The sequence below is a fragment of the Sinocyclocheilus grahami genome, unplaced genomic scaffold (genome assembly GCF_001515645.1).
Source record: "Sinocyclocheilus grahami isolate Dianchi unplaced genomic scaffold, SAMN03320097.WGS_v1.1 scaffold533.1, whole genome shotgun sequence".
NCBI classification, from domain to species: Eukaryota; Metazoa; Chordata; class Actinopteri; order Cypriniformes; family Cyprinidae; genus Sinocyclocheilus; species Sinocyclocheilus grahami.
The window spans coordinates 1,047,975-1,063,426 of NW_015505712.1; positions in this window are offsets into that span (position 1 = coordinate 1,047,975).

Consider the following 15,452-nt stretch of genomic DNA (forward strand, 5'->3'; position numbering starts at 1 on the left):
GTGTTGCAGTCTAAGAGACGTTGTATGTATGTGTTTGCAGTACAGCAGGAGCAGCAGTGTGGTAATTAGAGTCTGGCAGGGAGTCTGGGTGACTATGGCAATATGTAATTCTGCTCACCGCATGTGTGTACCTGCCGTGCACTTTGAGTCCCATGTGAGACCAAACCTCAGACTGTATCAAAGGAAGGGTGCAATGCGGCCCTGACTGCCCCTCTGGTTAAGCACACCCAGGAGGCCCTCCTGCGAGTCACCTTGCCAATGTTCCCTTGTGAAGCAACTTAAGCATGTCGACATGCTGCTTAGACAATGGAGAATTCAAAGAGACCAGGTTTCTACACAAGAGCTGTGACTCCAAAACAAACACACAGGCCTCTGCAAATATCAACCTAGCAGTATCCTTCACCTGTACTTAGGTGCACACTCGGTACGCGGCATGATTTTGTATTCCAAGCGTAGGACAATATGCTTTTTTTAAGACAAATTTTATCTAAAGTTAAACCAGTTTGAAAGACGTAAAAGAAGAACAGTGTTTATTTGCAATTTTCAGTTAGTGACTAAAGGTAATTTTTTAGTACATCCACACCCTGTATGTTGTTGATAATATAAGTTAGCAGAACACCATTACTACATTATATAAGATACTTTATTGAACTTCAAGATTTCTTTATAATTATTATTTGCTTATTTCCCCCTTTTTTTAAGATGGATGATCAAAGCGAATGGGAGTGTTTACTGGAGAATCTGATCAATTTTGCATCCATTTTGCAGCCTGAATGCGAAGTCTTGCGCATTCAGCAGTACTTTGCCAGAAGTGAAAAATCGCTTGTGATTGAGGTGTAATTGCATGCAAGAGGACACTACACCCTGCAGTATCACAATAGCCTGGCGAAGGCAGACGCTACTACGTGGAACTTGAAATGCAGGCAACAGACAATCCTCCCCCCATCAATTTATATATTATTGCATTGTAAAGGTCAAATCTAAAAACGCCTCTCAGAGTGACTACAATTACAGATCATTTCTGGAAGAGGAGGAAGAAAAGGCAAGAAAGAGCCTGAACCTTTTGTGCATTTGTTTCAGAAAGCTCTAATCTTGTCATATGGAATAAAGGCAAGCTGGAAACACTTGAGAGTTTATGTAATGAAAAACACATCAGTCACATTATGGACACGGAAATTGGTGTGGGGTTTAAAATTGACCTAATTTTCAGGCAAAGAGTAACAGTAAACAGTACACACATGTATAGATGTACAGTACATATGCATACACACATACTGTACATGTGCCTGTAAATAGCCTATAATATATATAAATATGCATTTAAATACATTACATTTTTAAATATATTTAATGTATATTATTATGAAAGTGTACTCAAAATGTGTTTTACAATATTTATTAATTTAAAAACAGGTATAAAAAAGTGTGACCTCATCTAACAGCTATGATCTTTCTGTGGGAGATTTGTAATGGCAATAATGAATGATCACTTTAATTCTGTGATGACGTGAGTCAGGGACACCACACTGTTCAAGCAGACAGACAGCTCAAATAAGCTTCATCGCCCTCTTTATTTCTCTCTTTTACGTGGAGGGAGAGCGATAGTGGACACTTTGTTTTCATACAATTGTCCAAATCGTGTCGCCTCCTTGGCAACACTAAAAAAAAAAAACTGCCTCTCATGACAAACAAATGACTGTTCTTTTTTCCCACCCTAACTTTTTTTAACACGATGCCAGTGAAGAAATAATTAAAATGGAGAGACTGAATTGTGTACAAGGTGGACCCTCTGTTCAGTAAGCCACTTTCATTTGAGAAAAGCCTTTTTTGGAAATAATATGTTCTGCTCTGCTTAAGTCTGAGATCAAATGCTCTCTCATAACGCCGGGGTAATTAGATTTCACTATGTAAATGGCTTCTGGAGGCCAAAAAGAGGAGAGGAAGGGAGATAGAAGGCAAGAGCAGGCTCTTGTTTGTTCACTGCTGCCTCCCTCAGGACATTCTGGATTCTGTCGTTTGGCATCTCATAGACTAAGCAACAGCACATCTACCACGGAAACTGTTGAGACGGCATCAACAATAAGGGTTCTTGTGAATTAAATACTTTTTAAATAAATATAAATGTATAATAAATATAAATATAAGGTATACATAAATGCACACACTTTTATATATAACAATATTTTAGTCGGATGATGACCTCCATGTAGATGTCATCTGTGTTTAATTTGTTTTTATCTGCCCTTACCAAGATAATGGGAATAGCAATTAAATGCCTTTCATCTAAGGTTTTCATCTCAGGCAATCTGTCACAAACACTATCATATAAACAGTTTAAGACCTGAGGCAGTTTTGCCTTGTGTGCTCTCCTGATAAATGAATACACAAAACACTCCAAAATACATTAACAGAACATTTTAATCAAATACATTAATCAGAACCTTTAGTAAACAAAAGTCTCCTTCCAAAACGATAACTGTGTGTGTGTGTGTGTGTAGGTGTGTGTCTTTTTTTCTGGTTCTTTGTCCACAGTAGATTGCACAAACATATGGCTCGTCTCCCTCACCTTTAGTTAAGCCTCTCTTAATTAACTTTAAAGGGCTAATTTGCAAGCTTGACTAAGTATGGTGTTATTCTCCAACAAAGACACTTTTTATTCAGCTGTAATACAGAATGAAAACACAGAAGAAGAATATTTTTTGCATTACTTCAAATAAAGACAATATTGAATCTGCAGTAAGAAGAAAAACAAGACAGCAGCCGTTGTCTTGACTTAGATTAAGGGAGTGGTAACATCATCTCTTTTTTTTCAAACATAAACAGCAGGGGCCCATTATAATGGTACAGTTTTTAAGCCTGGAAAGATGACCATATGCCATGCTCAAGGCACCGCCGAGACAAATGTCCACAGACTAAAGATTAAGGGAGTGGTAACATCATCTCTTTTTTTCAAACATAAACAGCAGGGGCCCATTATAATGGTACAGTTTTTAAGCCTGGAAAGATGACCATATGCCATGCTCAAGGCACCGCCGAGACAAATGTCCACAGACTACGGATCAGTGACAAGTCTCCTTGCTCTTAATGCCTTGTCAAGCCACTGTTGTAAAACAATTAAGATCCTATTAACATATTTTATTAATTGCCCTATCGGGGTGGAAACACAAAAGACATGTTGATGTCCTGACTGGGCAGGCAGCTTTTGGAGAATTGGAGCATGGCATCTTTCTCACAGAGAGTGACAGCTGAAAAAATCGGGGTCAGATTATATCAGCACGGACAGCTTCACAGATTTGTTTGCCATTGATAGCAGCAATCAATTAGGGCAACCACGTCTGCAACGGCAGAAAATGCTACAGGGACTCGTCGCATAAAGTTTAGTTTTTTTTCTTTTGCCTCAGTCAGTCATTTGTGAGTAATTGTTACAGCTTGATAAATTCAGTCACTGGGTTATGCAAAAATAAATATATAAAATAAAAACAATTCCGTTATGTGGTGATGATTATTTCACAATTATCGTATCACAGCTTTTTTTTTTCATTTCCTCTGAGTAATTGGACTGCCCAGATGCATTATCTGATGTAAATTGCATTGTTAATTACAAAGCCCAACAGTTGAGCGGCATCAATACTCCATTAAGATTAATTAAGGTTGTGAGTGACAGCTGACGATTAGGCACATCATTTGCAGTTCAACAATTCAGAGGTCAAATGATCACGTTTCTTTCTTTTAATCATGATTACTGTAAGCTTCTGGATAATTCTCATCAAAATGAAGCATGTGTGTAACAATACGATTAGCTAGGACATGCTCATTCATAAACATATATACCGTGAATGTACGAGGCAGTTTTCGAGGTTTTGCTCTGTCTAATTTTCACATAAAGGTTTCATAATTGATTATGCGTTTAATTACAAAGCATATAATTAGTGGAAGTTATTGATAGTTGAGAATGTGCTTTTTAACCCTGAAGCTGTGTATCTACCCAGAGGAGATGTGTGTCCTTCTGATCTGATGATGGCTGTGACTTTTAACTAATTAGTCTGTCACACCAAGTCACAAGTTTTTCACGCCAACCTGGATTTGACAAGGCCTGTGTGTCTTTTTTAAGCCTCTAATTTTCATATAACCAGTCAGCAGAAGTAAATCATCCTATGTGACCTTTAGGTTTATGAGGAGGAGGCAAAAACAAATCAATGTTTGCATTAAAATTTACCTTCAGATACACACAGGGACAAAAAAATGTGTATCTATATAATGACTTTTAAAATGATTTTAGTGTCCTCCTGTTTAGAAGTTTTAGTGGCTTGGTGTGAGCTGTGCTTTTGAGAAGAACACTCTGAGATGTGGAATACAATACAAGTGCACTTTATCTCGCTTCATAGCCATACAGCTGTAATTAACATTAGACATTCAAAAAATAATAGCAGCAAATCATGTTTTTTCCTCATGCCACTTTCACAGAGTGGGGTGGGAGAGTGGTCCTCCTCGACAGTGTTTGCCCTCAAAGAGACTTCACGCAGGAAATCCAACCCATTATTGTTCTCATAAAAGAAACAGAATGTTAAATGTAGTTTATATGGCACATATAAAGACAGATCAGATGAAAGTATGAACATGAGCTTCAAAGTTCGGTTAAGAGATAGCAGAGTTCTGACAGATGTAAAAACTGCTGTAGTGTCTGCAAAACAGGGCCGAAAGCCAAACATAAATCTGGAAGACAAAAGTAAGCAGTGCCCACACACACATATATACACACACACTCGCAAGCCATTACAACTGTACTTCCAGCAAGTGCATTCTTAAATGTCACCGGGGACAGTGTGCTTTCCTAATTGTGATCATTTCCCAGCTAAAGATCAGGATCCCGTCCACAGCCACTGGCTCTCACTTTAATGGTCTCTGGTGAATGTCACAGAGAGGGAAGTGTTATACTTTACTTCACATCACAGTACTTTTGCATTGGATGTGTGAATACTGAATGCTATGTGCCTGATTTGAGGGAGGATGATTACAGTTGTTTAACATTTACTTAAACACATATTTCTTTCTTTCTATCTATCTATCTATCTATCTATCTATCTAGCTATCAGTGTTGGGGAGTAACTAGTTACATGTAACGGAATTACGTAATTTAATTACAAAATAAAAGTAATTGTAATCAGTTACAGTTACTAAGAAAAAAAATGTGTAATTAAATTACAGTTACTTATGAAAATGTTAAGGATTACAAAGGGGGTTACATCTGATTTTTTCTCACACACTCCCACATACAGATTTAATTGAGTTCTTCCATAAAACACCAATGTTTCAGAAGTTTATAAGATGCTTATCCGATAGGGTTTATGTATATGCTTTATTTTTTTAAGATTAACTATTTTTTTATGGCATTGTTAGATTCCAGTGTTTCTTGTCACAGCTATGCAAAGATTTGATTTCAAAAACAGTATCATAGCTATTAAACTATTTCTTGTTATGAATTTAAATATGCATTTAACCACAGAATGATTTTAAAGTAAGGCAATTTTGTGGTGGTTGTGCTTCAGATGCCCATTTTCCACAAGTTGGTATGATTCTTTAGGGTATTCTTGAAATGGTCTCAGTGGTCGTGTAAAACAACACCCTTTTTACCTTGTCAAAAACAGCTCTGTTCACAGCGACTCGTTTTGCTCACCCCGCCCCTCTCTTCTGTGGAAGAGCAAACACGATTCGCAAATAATCATAATAAATAAAACGCGCGTTGGCACCGTTAGCCTTGTGTGCAGTGCGCTGACATATAGTGCCATTGTGCTTTGGATGTCCTGTGTCTGAATCCGGACTTGAGGACCTTCCTGATCCTGCCCCCCTCCCTCTTTCTCCCACTTCACTTCCTGTCATGTCTGATCTGTCCTATCATTGTGATATTAGGATATAAGGAAGGTCATAAATATAAACCTTAAGTAAATAAATAACACCATAAATAAATAAAAAGTGTGAGACTTACTTCTTCTGGAGGTACAGCTGGATCATGAACAATGGGTACTGATCCATCCTTGAGTTTTAACTTTTTAACAAAACCTGCCTTGAATTGTCTCTCATTCAGAAAGCAGTCTGGAGTAAAATGATTTGAGCAGCCAGACATAAACTAATTTAGTGAAAGTGAAGTGACGTGACGTGTGGCCAAGTATGGTGACCCATACTCGGAATCTGTGCTCTGCATTTAACCCATCCAAGTGCACACACACAGCAGTGAAACACACACACACATCGTAAACACACACCAACAAAGTTGGGGGTTTGGTGCCTTGCTCAAGGGTCTCACCTCAGTCGTGGTATTGAAGGTGGAAGAGAGTGCTGGTATTCACTCCAAAATCAAAATGGCTTGATAATTGAGACTGTTTAGGTTTTTGGGGGATTAAAATAATAGGAGTGCACTTTTATCATTGTAGGGTGGTTGTGTCCACACACTGCTAAGGCACATTTATATGCAAATGAAGATATTTTGCATCCAATGTCTCCTTTAAAATTAAAATATTATAATCTTAATTCAAGTGATGAAGGATTTCGAAAGTCTGACAGTTATCAGTGTTGAGCACATATTGTAAGTTTAACTTTGCCTGGTTTGAAAATGTTTAACAGTTGAAAACATTAGAAATTTTGAAAAGTAATCAAAAAGTAATTAAATGTAATCAGTTACATTACTTTAATAAAGTCTAATACAGTAAAAACAGAAATATTGTGAACTTATATTACAATTTAAAATAACTTTTCCTGTTTAAATATATTTTAAAATATAATCTATTCTTGACATAGCAGAGCTTTCAGCAGCCATTATTACATTATTCGAAGATCCTTCAGAAATCATCAGACATAATTTTTAATTTTTTTTCAGTAGCTTTGGAGCATTTCTCAAATCATCCTTAATATTTGCAAAAAAGTATGTGCATTTCTCAAAACAATTCGTACAAACAGCACCACACAATGGATTACCTGCAAAAGCTTGTAACTTACTCAAAACCTTTAGTTCATCTCTCAAAATTAAGTATTTATGTCAATGAACATATCAGTGCCATCAGAATGAAAAGTACTTGTGCCATTGTTCACAAATAAGATGCTTAGTCATATTGTCAATATAACAGTGCACTTTGTTAATATTACTTAAAGTAAACTATGGCAACATTTTGGATGACAGTTACTGTATTGAAATATGCCATATGCTTATGTATGCCATATATCCATTTCAAAAGTACAAATTTACACATTACTGTATGTGGGATATTGGTTGAAAGAGACTTGGTAGAATTCCCAGTTACACTTTTACTAGTGGTCTGACCAAAAAAAACACACACATTAAAATGTCATTGTGATATAGAAAAGGAAAAAAAAACATGGGCACAAAGATGAAAATAAAAAAAATTAGAAAGTCCATTGTCAGAATTTGAAACTCTTGTGTTGTCCTCTGTCTATACAGTATATGCTTTCCAACTGAAGATTCATGACATGCACCTTTGAGGTATTTCAGAGAACTGGTATGTCATTGGTTGATCTACATTCTCTTCATTAGTGAAAGTCAAGATTCACTTGCACAATTCATGCCAAATTTACAAAAAGTCTAATAATAATGTGTAAAAAATGTGCTTGACAGTTTATGACAACTAGATGAACCATTTTGCATTTAATGACTTATACGATGAACTAAAGACTAGATATTTTGAGGGGTAAGACTATTGCACAGAAAACTGTATAGGTACATACAGTATAATAGATACACTACAGTGCAACAACCTATTGTTTGTTACAAACAATTCTTTACCTCAAACAGACAACGTTAAAAGTGAAAAATATGTAAAACAGTGGGAAACAGTTTCAATAATAGCTGTGTACTTGGTTTTAGTCAGAGGGACATATTAAAAGATTCTGAAGAGAACAGGTGAAGAGCTTAGCCAAACATATACATTTAAAAGTATAAAGTCCTCATACAGTCTGCTGAATCATTCATTACAAAGTGACTTTGGAAAAACAGAACTGGAAGAAAAAAATCTAGACATTTGACGCAAAAACCTCTGTGAATGACTCACGCAAAGGACACAGTATATACCTACAGTGGCACAAGCTATTCCTTACGCCATGTTTATCACTTTTTATTTCCAATAATAACAGAGCTCCTCAGGGAGCTGGAGGGTAAGTATGCCCGGCAGCACTCTTTCAGCCACTTTTAGACTGACTGCATCCAGCAAGCACTCAATGTACAACACTTACTGGGAGTTTCTCCATTTTGAATGTGCACAACTATAGTGTCTCTTACAGCTGATAAATAAAAAATCATTAAAGCCATGGCACTGATTAGGACTGGACCTGGGTACTTCCTTGCACATAATCTAAAGGATCTAAAAAAAAGTAATAATAATAATAATAATAATAATAATAAACAAATAAATGCAGTGTGTGAGTCAGGACCTATATTGTGATATATATATATATATATCCATGCTGTTTAAAAGCCTGAAACCACATTGAAAGAATGGAAAGTATTGCAAAATAAGTAAGTAAGTAAATAAATAAATTATAATGGTTGGACTTTCATTAAAGAATATATATATATATTCTTTAATGAAAGTCCACCCATTATAATTTATTTATTTACTTACTTACTTATTTTGCAATACTTTCCATTCTTTCAATGTGGTTTCAGGCTTTTAAACAGCATGGATATATATATATATATCCATGCTGTTTAAAAGCCTGAAACCACATTGAAAGAATGGAAAGTATTGCAAAATAAGAAAGTAAGTAAATAAATAAATTATAATGGGTGGACTTTCATTAAAGAATATATATATATATTCTTTAATGAAAGTCCACCCATTATAATTTATTTATTTACTTACTTACTTATTTTGCAATACTTTCCATTCTTTCAATGTGGTTTCAGGCTTTTAAACAGCATGGATATATATATATATATCCATGCTGTTTAAAAGCCTGAAACCACATTGAAAGAATGGAAAGTATTGCAAAATAAGAAAGTAAGTAAATAAATAAATTATAATGGGTGGACTTTCATTAAAGAATATATATATATATTCAGTATTTTTTATACACTGATAAAAAAAATAATAATAATAATAGTTTTTTAAACTGAAAATGATTTGAGCACCAAATCAGCTTATTACAGTTTTTCTCAGTCGTTTTGATTCATTTCTCAAATCAGAAATGAAATTCTCAAAACTACTTGTTCAACCTCCACATCATCTAGTCATTTGTACACATCATAAAAGCAGTTTCTCATTCTTTTGAACAAGTTGCGATTGCTTTGGTACATTCATGCAATTGATTATGTACATTTATCTGCGGTTTGCTACATTATCAGTTGCTAATGTAATGTTGCTCAAAATGAGATGTTATGCTATCATACAGCATGAAAAAATCCTTTGCGTTTATATAATAAAAAAAATGTTTTCATGGAGCATGGTTGAGATTCATTGCCGAGATTCGCTTAAATCAATTATCTTAAAATAAAGAAATGCATGAAGTATCAACCTAATACTTCAATGCATAAATGTTCAAACTATTACTGAAAAAAAATCAAGACCTCAGGTCTTCGAGACCCCAAACAAAACAAGAGGGTTGCATAAAAAAGCAATTCTGACTGCTAAAAATCCTATTGGTTTAACAATTAGTCTTGGGAACTGAATAATAAACTAGTAACACAAATATCTCTTCCCAGTGCTTTTCATACGAGAAGCTAAAAAAAATATAAATAAATAAGGCAACAAAGTGTTTCAGCATCCTCTGTCCACACTGAGTTTCTCCTCAGATTCCCCGACACAAAGAAGTAATTGTTAGATGAGCTATTACCAGCAGTATGCACTGTGCCAAGGAGCGTATGGCTTAAGGGGGTCATCTATAGATACAAAACGTGCTCATCAGACCCATCTCAGCTGACCTCTTCCGCTTCGAAGGCAGCGTGCATCAACACAGAACTGTATAGACAGATTTTCCGAATGTTTTGGAATCTTTTTGGTGACCGGGAGTGTGAGCATGTTTGTCTTCGAAAGAAAAGAGCCCGAGAGAAAGAGAAAGGGGAACATAATGCTCCTTGAAATGGATTTGACCTATGAACGTTAAGTGGTGTGATGCCCATTTCTTCAGAAAGATGACATTAAAGGACCTTTTTTATTGATGGTTGTGAAGAAAGGGAAAGAGTGCTCATAATTAAGAATCAATTGGAGGAGCAAGGAATTGAGTCAGGGGAAAATGTTAGCTGTTAGCCTCATAGCTTCCAGGCATTTCATTTTGAGAACATAAAAGGAAGAAAGAGAGTGCAGTGTTCCTTCTTAAATCCCTTTCTTTTCTTCATCCTCTCTCTATCTCTCTGTCTCTCTTGCTCTCCTGTTTTTCCTCTTCCCCACAAATGGTAGCTGTTCCCCCTCTTGGAATAGATGTATTACTTATGACATCCCAGTTTTCATCCGTTCACAATTTTTACATTAGAGTTAAATCTCTGCAGCTGAATCCTTACGGCTGAGTTAGCCAGAGCCCATCAAATATTGAAGCTTTCAGAGCCACTGGCAGGCAGGTTGAGGGGAGTTCATGTCCAAAAGCCAAGCTGTAGATTCACAGACATCCCAATAGGAGTGTACAACAGAAAAGAGCACTGATAAAAATTTCATTAAAATGAGATGGGTATATTGCTAGCATTCTCTCCAGCATCACTATGAAAACTTAATCTGAGTTAATGGAAAAGATATGAAAGCCTTTCTCAATTCAAAACACAAGCAGTGCATAATTTATAAATTATTGTCAGAAAAGTGATTCCGCTCTGAGATTTACTCAGCGCGAGATGGAAGACGGCCTGTGGAGATGGGAGGGGGGAAAAAACACTGCTCTTTTTGACCTTTGATGCCAGCAGATTTTACACTAGAGCTGTCGATATTATCAAGTAAACTGGTCATTTTGAGAAAACTGCAGCAAGAGCACTCACAGTGAGTAAATATCAACACAAGGTTACCCAGAGATCCACTCAGAGGAAAAAAGAATGAAATAAACGTGGAAAGCAGGTGGACGGGGCTAACGTATTCTGTGCCCAGCGGCCTGACAGTTGCTAAAAGCTTCATTATGTTGTCGGCACATGTAACGGTGAGCCGGCAGGTTATTTTAAAAGCCTTTTCTTTTCCCCTACACTTTTCCTTTTCCTTTGCCTTTTTTTTATTTTAGTCTTCCAATTACATGTGATGCGTTTACGTGGCAGAACCCCCGCTGCTAATTTTCAGTGACAGCCGTCTCATCCTGAGGCATGCTGGGAGTGGTAGCAATGGTGTCCTGCGCCGGAAAACACTCCCCTCTAATGTAGGCTGCTCGTGTCCAGAGTGCGTAACTCTGTTGTTCCTGCTCTTTTACATGGCAGGGAGCGAATGTTGATGAAGATTAGCACATGTAGTTCTCCACTCCCTGAAGGCAGACGCTACTTTATGAGCTCATTTACTCAGTCAGTACACATTACACACCTCTGTCTCTCCCCTCGGTGTCCAATAGAGAATTATGCATCTCTTTCGTGAAGCCTAATGCACGCTGGCATATGTTCTGATATCATACATGCTAATTTGTCAGGAAACATTGTTAGCATGTGTATGTTTAATAGCTCAAGTAGTTAAGTAGGAGCCACTGAAATGGAAATGTAGTTTGATTTTTTTTGGTTTGGTGCAAATAAAGTAAGTTCCTTTAGCGATGGCTAACTGTGAGGCAATGCTGGCTGTAGTGGGACTTAGGGGGAGAGGGTTTTGTTAAAACAAATTAAAAGAAAAGGAAGATGCAAAAAAATCCAAACGGTTCCTAGCCCTGGTGGGGATGTGATGCAGTTACTTACTTCTTTGGCTCTAAATGTACATGGGGGAATAAGGAGGGGAGCGCGCCGGTATGGAGTGGGGTTTTTTTTTTTTGGCTCAGTGGCGGGGGTTTACTCGGCTGGGCTGGTAAATGTGCTCTGAAATGGCAGGGTGAACGCTTGGCTGGGCCGCCACTTATTCAGGGTGATAAAAGCATAAAAAGGCAATATGAATCTTAAATGGAGTGTGGAAGTACACAGCGCAAACTTATTTGGGACAGTGCCATTAAACTCTCATCTCTCGCAGGGTGATGTCCCCAAAGCTCCCGTTTAATGTGGATAAATGGATGTAGACTAGAAACCTGCCCCTGCGCCGCCTGCTGCATGCATGCTGTTTGAAACAATGAAAATTGATGAAGGTCTCAAATGCACGACAGCAAGAGCAAGCTAAAGATGAGGTGAAGTGAGTGCCGGTAGGTATAAAGCAGGTAAATGGGGCTTTTCGCGTGCAAACAGGCAGCATTTTGCCTGGGAATGCCCTCCGACTGCACTCTGTACTCAAGGTGCTTTCCCCCTGTAAGCGATCGCGGCGTAGTCTGAAAAGGATCATCCTCGCCACAAGAAACATGTAGAGCAAGCCAAACAGTGATGGTGCTCATGTTTTATTAATGCTCAAAGTTGTTCTACTGTCTCTCCGTAGCTAATTATGAGCGGTGGTTAATTTATGGAGGCTAGGGGCTGTGCAGGGGGAAGAGGTGTTGGATGTATTTAAGATCTTCCCCAAATTCATCACGGGCCCATTATCCATTATTTAGCCCTGTACGAGAGAGCGAGGAGGAAGGGTTTTACTCTAGAGCGCATGTAACTGGGTAAAGTCATGTGGAAAAAGATCTGGTGAGCGAGAGAAAGCTTGCAGTCCCTCAGAGTAGATGAGTTAAGGAGAGTAAAAGCTACCTTTACCCTGGCCAGGGGGAAACGGGAGGGAGGGTTCATGTGTGTATGTGTGAGGAAGAAGCGATGTGCAATGGGAGCAATTTCCCGACCTTCTGGCAAGCACTGGGGGTGATGTTGTTCATCTTTGGAAAGCTGCATATGTCAGAGCGAGCCCGACCGAGACACTCTGGGACTTACCGCGTTCTCTGGGTGTCCAGCAGCGGACAAAAAAGCTGTGGAGACGTCCCCGAACTGGATATGCTCACTCACTCAGCGTTACTTTACAATTCCCCTTCAGAGCCCTGGGGCTTAGCACTCTCTACCTCACTTCCCTTGTCTCCTTTCTCTCTCTCTATTTCTCCCTCCGTCGATTTCACAATTCCACATTTTTAAAAATATTCTTGCCCTATTGCTCTCCTCCCCTCTCTCTCATTTCTCACCCATTTCCTTGCACGCTCTTTAAAACCACCTGGACTGTTCGTGTCTTTTCATTTATTCTCAAATTTTTTTCTCCTCTCCTTCCTTCCAGCTAGCCGCTTACATGCCCATCCATCGTGCTGCACTCCTGCATTTTATTTCCCTTCCTTGGTTGTTATTTTTGTTATTGTTTACGGTAAACAACTTTGGAAACCGCTTGGCAAACGTTTTGGCCTCTCATGTATTAATTACTGAGATAAAGCTGGAATGAGAGGAACACAAACACCTGTCCCACAAGCCCATTTCTTCCTCAACACCCCACCAGCAGTTCCTCTCTTTGTTTGTCTACTGCTAAAAATGCCATATTTCACCTTGAAATCCACTGAATTTTGCAAATATACACATTCTGTAATGTCAGTAAAATAATTAAGTGTTCTCTGTGATAGTCAGATAGAGGGGGGTCAAGTTTTTCAAAAGGGACTCTTTGTATTCATATTCGTTGTATAGGCTTTGAAAATGTTCTATTTAATGACGACACAGAACCATCACGTAAACAATAAAAACATTGTCCCTACACCTATATTATCAAAAAAGTTGTAATATATAAATATTTTTTTAAGTTTTTTTTTTACAAATATTATGAATTATTAAATCATAATCATCATTACATTTTTGGGGAGCTGCACCATTATTATTATTCTTATTATTATTATTAATGTTGACAGACAAAATAATTTTAAATATTAATAAGGAGTGAAGTGAATTAATATATTATTTATAATATTTTTTTTCTTAATTATGTTTCAGGACAGTTGTATCACCCTGACATTTCTGACTTGATATGAAAATATATATAAAAAATTATAATAATAATAATTGCTCATTATGGATTCACGTTATTGCGTGTATTTATTGCATTTTAATGTATTTATGAATATTCATGTTCATATTCATGTCATTGACCCTTATCATTATGTACAGCCATACTTATTATTATTATTAAGTGGTAAAATGGTTGAATACCTTCTAATTATGTCAATGTAATCCATTTCATTCTCTCACCAGCAGAAATCACTGCCGCACACAGAGCAGATTCAGGCGGATCGTGTGCAGTCGGCGTTCCCTGTGCTAGTGTTCTTGTCCAGGGTAGGTGCTAATGTGTGTGTAGAGTCCCTGTACTCACAAGCTCACTGTCACGCTCAGCTGCACCTGGGCTTGTTCTGCAGGCCTGTCAAACCCCAGACCGGCCGTACGAAAGGCATACATCCATGTTTAATTACAGTTGCTCTCCCTCCCCTCCCCCAAACCCCCCTCTCTCTACTCCCTTCAAGATGAGACACCTCCTGAGAATCCCATATTATCGCCCTTTTGAAGTTTAAAAAAATCATTAATATTTATAGCATCCTCCCTTTCCAATTCAGACCTGATTTCTTATTCAGGATAAGAGATAAGCATAATTTATATATGTGTTTTAATACAGGTGCCTCTTTGCTCAGAATATTCTACTGTAACGATAATGTTTATTAACTGTGGCAAACATAGTAGATAACTGTAATATTCCTACACAATACAGAGCTTGTATTGAACTAATTCTGCATTCTCTTAATATGGACTGAGTTTTTATATTATTATTTTATTCCTCTCTCCTCATCTTTTTGCATTAAAGGCTAGATAAATTAAGAAATTAGGAGCTATTAAGATCAATTCAGTCTGCTTTAAAGAGGCTCATAAGAGGTAGAAAGTGATGGGCTATAAGAGATCAAAGTCATCACCAATCATTCTGATTTCTCTTTTATTGTGTCAAGTGGAGAAAAATAAATATTAATATTTCTGTTCATCAATTTATATGGATCGGCTTTAATGATTTGATCTGAGCAAATGCAGTCTGGGAAATATCACATCTGCTAAGGCTCACTTCATTACCAGTAAGAACAGCACAAAAAAATCATATTAGACCAGTGCTGGATTCTGTGCTGTCACACTAAACAATAGAGCCATTGGAGACAGCAGGAAGGAGAGAAAAAGAGAGGGAGAACGAGAAGCACCAATGTTTTCTAACAGACATGACCTCTTTTTCTGACGTGTCACATTATGGCTGCACAGAACATGTATCCTTTGCATAGAAAGGTCAGGGAGATAAATCTAATTCTGCATCCTTGACTCTTATAATTCATCACAGAGGAAGAGGGGTCAGCCAATGAGCCTAATCAGATTCTTCTCTTCACTTAAGATAAATATGCCAGGGAAATTGGTGGGAAAAAATCATATTTTTATAGTAAACATATACATCTTATTAAAT